This window comes from Pristiophorus japonicus, chromosome 15, assembly GCF_044704955.1.
Source record: "Pristiophorus japonicus isolate sPriJap1 chromosome 15, sPriJap1.hap1, whole genome shotgun sequence".
Classification (NCBI taxonomy): Eukaryota; Metazoa; Chordata; class Chondrichthyes; family Pristiophoridae; genus Pristiophorus; species Pristiophorus japonicus.
Window position 1 is genome coordinate 24,213,909 of NC_091991.1, and position 12,033 is coordinate 24,225,941.

The 12,033-nt window shown below is 45.8% G+C and overlaps 1 protein-coding gene and 1 long non-coding RNA gene across 2 annotated transcripts in view; one reads left to right on the top strand and one right to left on the bottom strand.

The window, feature by feature from the left end:
* Positions 1-12,033, bottom strand: part of LOC139280649 (protein kinase C-binding protein NELL2-like) — a 290,626-nt gene that overhangs the window by 123,289 nt on the left and 155,304 nt on the right. The window lies entirely within an intron of this gene.
* Positions 1-12,033, top strand: part of LOC139280650 (uncharacterized) — a 275,728-nt gene that overhangs the window by 39,778 nt on the left and 223,917 nt on the right. The window lies entirely within an intron of this gene.

Sequence of the window (12,033 nt, forward strand, 5' to 3'; positions counted from 1 at the left end):
CGACGAGGTATGCAGTTGTGAGCATAGTGATTGGACTGGCATTGTGTAGTTTGATTGTTATATCTTTGTTAATAAACCAACTAGTTCTTAATAGCAATGTGTTGCAATGAATTCTTCAGCAAGAACCCATGAAGCAAACACACTGCAGCATTTAAAGATTCAGGCCTAGAAATCGGTTCGCGCAGGCCTACGCCAAAACCAGTAGGCCCGCAGCATACCTGATATTCTTGCTCCTCCTGACTCCACATTCAGGTAAGTGTTTCTTCAAAAAAAAACTTACCTTTTTGGTGGCAGCCTGCAGGTCCCTTGGTAGGCCGCCTGTAGACCAAGTCTTCCTGAACACAGCCGGCCTGATGCTGGCAGCATTCAGGGCAATCCAATTTTGCGACCTGGTCCTCAAACAGATGTGCATATACAAAGGGCATGACTCCTGTTTCAGGTGCAAGCCCTGGACACTTCTTTTTCTGCCTGCACAAATATGGCTGGCTTCTGGCCTGTAATACACACCCCACCCACCATATTGGATGCTTCGGCATCCATTTTGCGCCTGAAAAACTAATGTCCTTTAGGAAAGGAAATCTGCCATCCTTACCTTGGCTGGCCTATATATGACTCCAGACCCAACAATGTGGTTGACACTTAACTGCCCCCTGAAATGGCCTAGCAAGCCATTCAGTTGGAACAAACCCCCTACATGAAACAATAATAAGAATAAAACCAGACGGACCACCTGGCTTTGACCTCGGCACCAGCTTCGGACATGACAATGGCACACCCAGCCCAGTCGGCTCTGCAAAGTCCTCCTCACCAACATCTGGGGATTTGTGCCAAAATCAGGAGAGCTGTACCACAGACTAGTCAAGCAACAGCCCGACAGTGTTAGAAATTAGGCACTCCTAAAAATAATACTGTGTTTAAAAGATTGTATGTTTCTGCTCGAGACAAGTATAGGGTTAATGTACATTATGTTTTACCTGAGATTGCTTAAGTTTCATTTTTCTAGAAAGATGCATTAGAATTGAGACATTGTTTTTAATGAGTTAGATTAGAGAATGCGTAACATTTTGATTTTGTCTTTAATTTGGCCAATGAAGGCCCAACCTATGTTTCTTCCATTATTGCTAATAACCAATTATAATGCTACGGTTGAATTTGGAGTTTGTTTAACACAACTGCTTGCGAAGATAATTACAAATTAATTAGTATAAAAGACATAAAATAGAAGGGTATCCATGACGACCGGCTGGAGTGAGACATTTCTAACAAAGGATCTCTCGTTTAAGTGCCCAAGGTTGTGCCTGAGAAAGCACCAGAAGGACACGACAGAACGAGAGAAGAGGGTCCAGGTGGATGGATTGGCTTTCAAAAATATAAACAAGAAAAGATGTGCAATGGTTGTGAAGACCCCTCCTTCAGGGAGGGTCTTCATCGGCAAGTTTAGACAAAGAACTCAATGTCCCATTGGACACCGTGTTTTAAGGGGAACCTCTATCGGCCAAAAGGTGTTGTCAATGTCCCATTCCAGGCCCACCCTGAAAAACACACTAAAAGAAACAACCTGAGGGCTCAAGCCCGTAAACAGTGGAGGGAAATACCAGTTGTTGTGCTGGTCGATCGCTCTTTGAGAGCAATCCCGTGCTTCACCGAAGGAGGCTGTAGACGAGAGAAAGAGAGGCTGCAAGCCAGAGAACTGCTCACGTGTGCCAGCCATTTGACCAATCGGATTGGATATCAGCCCCTTGTCACGGTCGTGTGTTTTTGCTGTTATATTCTGTCTTAAACTCTGATTAAACACAATATACCCACCAGATTGGTTTACAGTCAAACCTGATTATTAAAGTGACCAGAGATAGCCTTAACATGGCTATTTCTAACAATAGTTATACTCACAGAATCATACCTTTTTGCCAATGTCCCAGACTCCTCCATCACTATCCCTGGGGATGTCGTGTCACAATGGCAGGACAGACCCACCCGAGGTGGCGACACAGTGGTATACAGTTGGGAGGGTGTGGCCCTGGGAGTCCTTAACATTGACTCCGGACCACATGAAGTCCCATGGCTTCAGGTCAAGAATGGGCAAGGAAACCTCCTGTTGATCACCACCTACTGCCCTCCCTCAGCTGATGAATCAGTACTCCTCCATGTTGGACACCACTTGGAAGAAGCACAGAGAGTAAGAAAGGCACAGAATGTACTCTAGGTGGGGGAACTCAATGTCCATCAGCAAGAGTGGCTGGGTAGCACCACTACTGACTGAGCTGGCAAGGTCCTGAAGGACATAACTGCGAGACTGGGACTGCGGCAGGTGGTGAGAGAACCTACACGAGGGAAAAACCTACTGACCTCGTCCTCACCAATCTACCTGCTGCAGATGCATCTGTCCATGACAGCGTTGGTAGCAGTCCTGTCTTCACACTGAAGACACCCTCCATCATGTTGTGTGACACTACCACCGTGCTAAATGGGATAGATTCAGAACAGACCTAGCAGCTCAAAACTGGACATCCATGAGGCGCTGTGGGCCATCAGCAGCAGTAGAATTGTATTCCACCACAATCTGTAACCTCATGGCCTGGCATATCCCTCCACTCTACCATTACCATCAAGCCAGGGGACAAACAGTGGTTCAATGAAGAGTGCAGAGGAGCATGCCAGCAGCAGCACCGTGTTCCTAGAAATAAGATGCCAACCTGGGGAAGCTGCATCACAGGGCGAATGCATGCTAAACAGTGGAAGCAGCATGCTATAAACAGAGCTAAGCGATCCCACAATCAACAGATCAGATCAAAGCTCTGCAGACCTGCCACATGCAGTTGTGAATGGTGGTGAACAACTAAACAACTAACGGGAGGAGACTCCATGAATAGCCCCCATCCTCAATGATGGCGGAGCCCAGCACATGAGTGCAAAAGATAAAGCTGAAGCGTTTGCAACCTTCTTCAGCCAGAAGTGCCAAGAGGATGATCCATATCGGCCGCCTCCTGAGGTCCCCACCATCACAGAAGCCAGTCTTCAGCCAATTCAATTCACTCCATGTGATATCAAGAAACGGCTGAGCGTACTGGATACAGCAAAGGCTATGGGTTCCGACAATATCCCGGCTGTCATGCTGAAGACGTGCTCCAGAACTAGCCGCGCCTCTAGCCAAGCTGCAGCTACAACACTGGCATCTATCCGACAATATGGAAAACTGCCCAGGTATGTCCTGTCCACAAAAAGCAGGACAAATCCAATCTAGCCAATTACCGCCCCATCAGTCTACTCTCAATTATCAGCAAAGTGATGGAAGGTGTCATCGGCAGTGCTATCAAGTGGCACTTACTCACCAATAACCTGGTCATCGATGCTCAGTTTGGGTTCTGCCAGGACTATCCAGCTTCAGACCTCATTACAGCCTAGGTCCAAACATGGATAAAAGAGCTGAATTCCAGAGATGAGGTGAGAGTGACTGCTCTTGACGTCAAGGCAGCATTTGACCGAGTGTGGCATCAACGAGCCCGAGTAAAATTGAAGTCAATGGGAATCGGGGAAAACTCTGCACTGGCTGGAGACATACCTAGCACAAAGGAAGAGGGCTGTGGTTGTTGGAGGTCAATCATCCCAGCCCCAGGACATCGCTGCAGGAGTTCCTCAGGGCAGTTTCCTAGGCCCAACCATCTTCAGCTGCTTCATCAATGACCTATCCACCATCATAAGGTCAGAAGTGGGGATGTTCACTGATGACTGCACAGTGTTCAGTTCCATTCGCAACTCCTCAGAAAATGAAGCAGTCCATGCCCGCATGCAGCAAGACCTGGACAACATTGAGGCTTGGGTTAATAAGTGGCAAGTAACATTCGCACCACCTAAGTGCCGGGCAATGACCACCTCCAACAAGCGAGACACGAACCACCTCCCCTTGATGTTCAACGACATTACCATCGCCGAATCCCCCACCGTCAACATCCTGGGGGGGGTCACCATTGACCTGAAATTTAATGGACCAGCCACATAAATACTGTGGCAACAAGAGCGGGTCAGAGGCTGGCTATTCTGCGGTGAGTGTCTCACCTCTTGACTCCCCAAAGCCTTTCCACCATCTACAAAAGGCACAAGTCAGGAGTGTGATGGAATACTTTCCACTTGTCTGGATGTGTGCAGCTCCAACAACACTCAAGAAGCTCGACACCATCCAGGACAAAGCAGCTCGCTTAATTGGCATCCCATCCACCACCTTAAATATTGATTCCCTCCACCATCAGCGCACCGTGGCTGCAGTATATGCCATGTATAAGATGCATTACAGCACTCGCCAAAGCTTCTTCGGCAACTCCTCCCAAACCCGCAAACTCTACCACCTAGAAGGACGAGAGCAGCAGGCACATGGGGACACCATCACCTGCAAGTTCCCCTCCAAGCCACACACTATCCTGACTTGGAAATATATCGCCGATCCTTCATCGTTGCTGGGTCAAAATCCTGGAACTTCCTCCGTAACAGCACTGTGGGAGTACCTTCACCACACGGACTGCAGCGGTTCAAGAAGGCGGCCCACCACCACGTTCTCGAGCAATTAGGGATGGGCAATAAATGCTGGCATTGCCAGCGACGCCCACATCCCGGAACTAATAAAAAAAACGAGCACTGCACCAATAAATTTCTCGGCGTTAGTTTACTAAATCACGTGTCATCGGAGAGGAAGGGTTAATTCTTGTGGAGAATTAGCAAAATCTATCACATATGGGAAACTAATTTTTTCTTTTAACCAGATTAACTTTTTTTAAGGTACATTTTTAACATTTCAGAAACTCGTTTTGCTGCATTTATTTTTTTTTCCAAAGTGAGTGAGACCTCATGTAATTCCTAAAGCTCTGGCACCTCAAAGCTAACAGTGTGTGACAGCTCAAATGTCCTGCGTTAGTCACATTCAGTGGGCTGTGACAAGGTAAATGACACCAATTACCTGATATAATTACTGCTTCTGACAGTATCTTCCCCCCAGTGATTGTTTGATGAGTTTTGCAATGCCTGCGTTGTCAATCCCATCTTCATCTGAGGGCCTCTATTGCTGACAGTGGTCCTCACGCAGACATTGATTAACTGTTACTGTTACAGCAACCTGCTCTCAATATCGCAAACTGATCAGTCAATTCGACGGGATTCAGTTAGTTCCAGCAGAAACTTCATATTTATAGTGCTATTCTGTTGATATCTCAAAGTGACAGTTGAGCATCGCATTAGAAATGAGGGAGAAAGCAATTCTCCATCCTAAATCAGTCCGGCATTCAGCATTCCGTTATTCCGAGAAATCATTTTCAGAATGTCCTGTCCCTTGAAAACAATGCTTCTGCACATGTGCAGAAGGACAATTACAAAGTTTGCACCATCTGTCACATTTGTGTGCAATTTGATTCTGAATAAAATGTAAAAGAAAGTGTGCCTTTTCCAAGGTCATTACCACAGCCTTTCTTCCATTTGCAGCATATATTCCAACTTGATAGCCACTCACATCTCAGCCAGGACCTTACCAAAGGAATGGCAACCTTCCTTCCATGACAAAACCCTCTCTGCTAGTTATGTATGTCATTACATTATTAATGGCCTCGGAATTCTGTGGGCCTTCGGACATCGGTTCTCAAGGAATGTGGCCGGAGATGGTGGGTCCCACCACCACTGCCAGTTTCCTGTGGCACCCATTTGGGATGGAACCTCTGTTTAAATTAGTTATTTGTTGCATTTAACTAAAAATACTTAAATTGGTGTCTTGTATCACTGTTCTGTTTTTAAAATCATTAAAATGTGAAATATTTTAATGTGCATCAAATATGTTACAGTTACTGTGGAATGTGGAGTCAATACGAATGGAAGTACTTTAGAATGTCATCTATGAATAGGAATAATAAAAGGATATACTGCCTAATTTCCACAAGCGACACATCCATTACATAGTAACGGGGCCTCAAGCTAAGCTCTTTGAAAGAGGTCTTCCTTTGGGCGGCTGGAGCACCCGCCTGTCTCCAACAGCAGTCCTGTTTACTATCCAGATCAGGCTCCTATGAAGTAGTTAGGACCCCGAATGCAATTCTCTGGGGCACCTGTACAGTTTTGGTCTCCTAATCTGAGGAAGGACATTCTTGCTATTGAGCGAGTGCAGCGAAGGTTCACCAGACTGATTCCCGGGATGGCAGGACTGACATATGAAGAAAGACTGGATCGACTAGGCTTATATTTACTGGAATTTAGAAGAATGAGAGGGGTTCTCATAGAAACATGTAAAATTCTGACAGGATTGGACAGGTTAGATGCAGGAAGAATGTTCCCGATGTTGGGGAAGTCCAGAACCAGGGGTCACAGTCTAAGGGTAAGGGTTAAGCCATTTAGGACCGAGATGAGGAGAAACTTCTTCACTCAGAGAATTGTTAACCTGTGGAATTCTCTGCCACAGAAAGTTGTTGAGGCCAGTTCGTTAGATATATTCAAAAGGGAGTTGGATGTGGCCCTTATGGCTAAAGGGATCAAGGGGTATGGAGAGAGAGAAGGAATGGGGTACTAAAGTTGCAAGAATGATCAGCCATGAACATATTGAATGCTGGTGCAGAGGGGCCGAATGGCCTACTCCTGCACCTATTTTCTATGTTTCTATGTTTGCAATGTGCATGCTCCACCCAGGTGTCCAGGCATTGAGCATCCTAACCAGCTGTCCTCTAAGGGATCACTGCTGGCTGCTCCTACAACAAGCCAGAAAAGTTTCTGATTTATGAATCTGTGGAGTCAGGAGGTGTGGCAGTGCTCCTCCTGTCCCCACACAGATACTGCTGATCGCTCCTGGGCTGGACTCACTCACCCTTCCCCCATTCACTCACCCCTCCCAGTACCTACCTGCAGGCCAGCATGGCGTATGAGCCACTCGATAAAGCACCATCCTGAAGGCAGTGAGCTCCAGTGGGATATCCATAGGAGCTCACCAGTGAGATTTAAATGAAGCCCAAGCTTAAAATGGCCAGGGACTCCACAGCCATTGGACTGAAGGGGGCTCTGGCCAACGCACTTCCCCAGTCAGCCTTCCAAAGTAAAGAGTGGCCCCCTCAAGACACTTTACACATGGAATTATTTGTAGTCCAGCACCTTTTTGATACGTGCACAAAGAATTGGGTTTTGGTGGAAATTTTGCAATCATCTTTCACTGTGCATTTCGCTTCTAACTATAATTTGTGTGCCATTTTTCAATATAGCTTCCTTCTCTGTTTTATTGCCAGAGGGCAGACAAGAGCTCTCCCGACACCATCTCTAGCATGAGAGAAACCCAGTATGACGCAAGGAAATTCATTGCTCATTGCAGCTCTGCTGATCAAGAAAAGGGGAAAGTAAATTACGTTGGATGGTTATTTATCTACAGACCGAATTTTTATGGCAGCACACTAATGGGTAGACTCGAAACCACCTTTCAATTGGCAATTAAACTGCAATGTGTCCAAATTCTGAAATGGCAATAGGTTTTTGACAGTAATACAGAATAATGAAATATTCTATAGGACCACGGGTGAAATAATAATCAGAGAAATGTTGTATTAGTGACTCTACAAGCTGTTGTTCCATTGCGATCGGTGGTATCACTAGTAATGTTTTTGCCAGCCCTGGCAGGCATGTTTCATGCTCATAATAATCAACCAGGTTTCCGCACCCTGAATCTGTTTTCCAACTGAACTGTGAAAGTATCTAATATCTTCCAGGCAATTTCTAATTTCCCTGGAGCGTGAGGTATTATTAACTGAGTACTAGTCCGTGAGCAACCCCAGGAGCAGAGCCAGTGAACCCTGCGGTTCCAATTTAGCAGACCAAGGTTGTGAATAAATATTTGACATAAATGGTACATTCCCTTGGCGTCTAACTGATGTTTTTGCTCTGGATCACACAATGTAGATATATTTTTTAAGCTTCATCAGTTCTTAAAATGTAGTTATAGAATGATTATGCTCCCATAGGTCACCTTGGTCACATGCCAGCAGTGATGTCCGTCTTCACTGTGTTACTCCGAATCTCTTTTCTCTACAATTTTTTCAGGGCCGCTCTGGAAATGAATCTTCTTTTGGTGGAGAGGAGCAAGATGGCTGCACGGTCACCTTTGATAGTTGCTCCTGCAAGGGAAGCTCACGGCCCCAGTTGCACATTGTTATCTTCGTACCAGCCATGGCTGAGTCAGTGGCACTCTCGCATCTGAGTCAAAAGTTTGTTGGTTCAAGTCCCACTCCAGAGACTTGAGCATGAAATCTAGGCTGACACTTCAGTGCAGTACCGAGGGAGTGCTGCACTGCTAGAAGTACAAGTTGAATCTCCCGTATCCGGCACCCTCGGGACCTGGCCTGTGCCAAATAAGGGATTTTGCTGGATAAAGGGAGGTCAGCTTGAGGGGGGGGGGGGGGGTGAGGGGAGGCTGCTCGAGGTCAGGGGGGGGCGGGGGGGAAGGTCGTCGGTGCCCCTGGCAGGCCGAGTGCCGGTGGGGCCCCCGGCAGGCTGAGTGTTGGCGGGCCCCAGTGAGGGTCGGCGGGCCCCTGGCGGGCTGAGTGTCGGTGGGCCACAAAGCCGGGGTGGAGGTCAGCGGCGTTCTGCGCATGCGCCCTCGGCTGCCAGAATCATGCCGAATGAGGGGTGATGCCGGATAAGGGAGTCCTGAATAAGGGAGGTTCAACCTGTGCCATGTTTCGGATGAGATGTTAAACCAAGGCCCTGTCTGCCCTCTCAGGTGTATGGAAAAGATCCCATGGCACTATTTTGAAGAAGAGCGGGGTATCCTTGCCAATATTTATCCGACAAACAACATCGCTGAAACAGATTATTTGGTCATTATCACATTGCTGTTGGTGGGAGCTTGCTGTGCCCAAATTGGCTGCTGCGTTTCCTACATTACAACAGTGACGATACTCCAAAAATTATTCATTGGCTGTAAAGCATTTTGGGACATCCTGAGGTCATGAAAGACATTATATAAGTTTCTTTCTTTTCCTTGTTGCTGGATATTTTACTTGGTGCTATATTCACTGCCCAACATTCATGATGGTTTCATCTGGTAAAACCATTTTTTCCACAGTTGTTGCGCACACATGGGGCTGGATTTTACCTACCTCGGCAGGTCCGGGGAGGGCGACGTCCTTGGCGAGTTCAGACCCCGCAGCTGTCTCAACCCCAGCCTCCGACATGATTTTACGATGATGGGGCTTGTTAAGCCCCTCTTTTGAGGTTCCCGGTCAATTAAAAGGAAGCGGATCTGATGACGTCATCTGATGATGTGTCATCAGCCGGTTTCCTTAAAGGGACCATATCCACATTCATTTTGACAGTTGTTCTGTCAGTGTTCTTAAGGTGCTGCAAACAGTGACAAGCACTGCACAAAAGTGCACGGCTGCACCCAGACTCTCCCATGACTCCCTCCAGATGCTTATAGAGGGAGTCACAGCACACAAGGAGGTTCTCTTCCCTTCAAATCAGCGGAAGAGACCTCCGCAGGAGATCAACGCAGCCTGGTTGCACATTGCACAGGAGGGCACAAGCAGGGATGTTGTCAGGACGACGAGATTGCAGTGGCGCAAATCTTTCAATGATCTCAGTAGATCATGAAATGTTACTGCAAAGCCACACTCAACCTCATCCTACTGTGCCTCTCATCACATCCCCATCACTCTGCTTTCCCAACTCTACTCCTACACATCCTTACTCACACCAACTTACCTTGCACCTCCACCCATCCCTCTCTATCTACATTATCACTTCCCCATCTCACTAGCCACCCCTCACATTCACCCTCATATCAACTAACAACATGCAACATACACTTGGGTATTATCGCCAATGTTCATGTAAAGTTTCTGCTAATGTGTTGTCAGTACTTTGGAAATTAGCAAGGAGGCGGGTTCAGAGTGGAATACCGCCCTGCTGTCAATCTGTTACATCTTGACAGTGGACCCGCCTCCAAATCCACTCTCTGAGCGCAGGCAAAATCCGGCCATGGTAATAGTTTGCCACTCAAGTGGCTGGAATAGTGTAACCGAGGGATAGTCAGCAGAACTAAAACCCTGATTTTGAGCTTCTCCTGAAACACCTGCACACTGCCAAATACATTGTTTTAACAACTTTTTGGGAAACTTTTAAAAGCCAGCAAAGAACGACTAAGAAAATAATAAATAGAGGGAAGATAGATTGTGAAAGTAAACGAGCACAAAATATAAAAACAGATAGTAAGAGTTTCTATATAAAAAGGAAAAGAGTGGCTAAGGTAAATGTTGGTCCCCGAGAGGATGAGACTGGGGAATTAATAATGGAGAACAGGGAAATGGCAGAGATGTTGAACAAATATTTTGTATCGGTCTTCACGGTAAAATACACTAAAATCATCCCAATAATGGATAATCAAAGGGTTTTAAGGAAGGGAGTAACTTAATACAATCACTATCACTATTGAAGTAGTACTCAGTAAAATAATGGGACTAAAGGCGGACATGTCCCCTGGATCTGATGGCTTACATCCTAGGGTCTTAAAAGAAGTGGCTGCAGAGATAGTGGATGCATTGGTTATAATACCAAAATTCCCTGGATTCTGGGGAGGACTCAGCAGAATGGAAAACCACAAATGTAATGCCCCTATTTAAAAAAGGAGGCAGACAGAAAGCAGGAAATTATAGACCAGTTAGCCTAACATCTGTCATTGGGAAAATGCTGGAGTCCGTTATTAAGGAAGCAATAGCAGGACATTTGGAAAAAACAAATTTCAATCAAGCAGAATCAGCATGGTTTTATGAAAGGGAAATCATATTTGACAAATTTGCTGGAGTTCTTTGAGGATGTACCAAGCAGGATGGATAAGGGGGAACCAGTGGATGTGGTGTATTTGGATTTCCAGAAGGCATTTGATAAGGTGCCACATAAAAGGTTACTGCACAAGATAAGAGCCCACGGGGTTGGGGATAATATATTAGCATGGATAGAGGATTGGCTAACTAACAGAAAACAGAGAGTCGGGATAAATGGGTCATTTTCCGGTTGGCAAACAGTAACTAGTGGGGTGCCGCAGGGATCGGTGCTGGGGGCTCAACTATTTACAATCTATATTAATGACTTGGATGAAGGGACCAAGTGTAATTTAGCTAAATTTGCTGATGATACAAAGATGGGTGGGAAAGCAAGTTGTGAGGAGGATACAAAGAATCTGCAAAGGGATATAGACAGGCTGTGAGTGGGCAAACATTTGGCAGATGGAGTATAATGTGTGAAAATGTGAGGTTATCCACTTTGGCAGAAACAATAGAAAAGCAAATTATAATTTAAATAGAGAAAAATTGCAAAGAGCTGCTGTACAGAGGGACCTGGTCCTTCCGCATGAAACACAAAAAGTTAGCATGCAGGTACAGCAAATAATCAGGAAGGCAAATGGAATGTTGGCCTTTATTGGAAGAGGGATAGAGTATAAAAACAGAGAAGTCCTGCTGCAACTGTACAGGGTATTGGTGCATCTACACCTAGAGTACTGCATACAGTTTTGGTCTCCAGAATTAAGGAAGGATATACTTGCATTGAAGGCTGTTCAGAGAAGGTTCACTAGGTTGATTCCGGAGATGAAGGTGTTGATTTATGAACATAGGTTGAGTAGGTTGGGACTATATTCATTGGAGTTCAGAAGAATGAAAGGTGATCTTATCGAAACATATAAGATAATGAGAGGATGGGCCCAAGTTTCGGCCTCAGTTGCTCCTGATTTTTTGGAGCAACTGGTGTAGAACGGAGTATCTTAGAAATTGCAATTCTCGGCAATTAGTTTGCTCCAGTTCTAGTCAGTTAGAACAGTTTCACTTTGGAACAGAATTTTTTTTTCAAAAGAGGACGTGTCCGGCCACTTACGCCTGTTTTCAAAGTTTCGGCAGTGAAAACTTACTTCAAACTAACTTAGAATGGAGTAAGTGAAGATTTTTGTACGCTCGATAAAACCTTGTCTACACTTTAGAAAATCAGGCGTAGGTTACAACTCAGGCGTAGGGAATGGGGGGGTGGGGGGTTTTAAAGGGA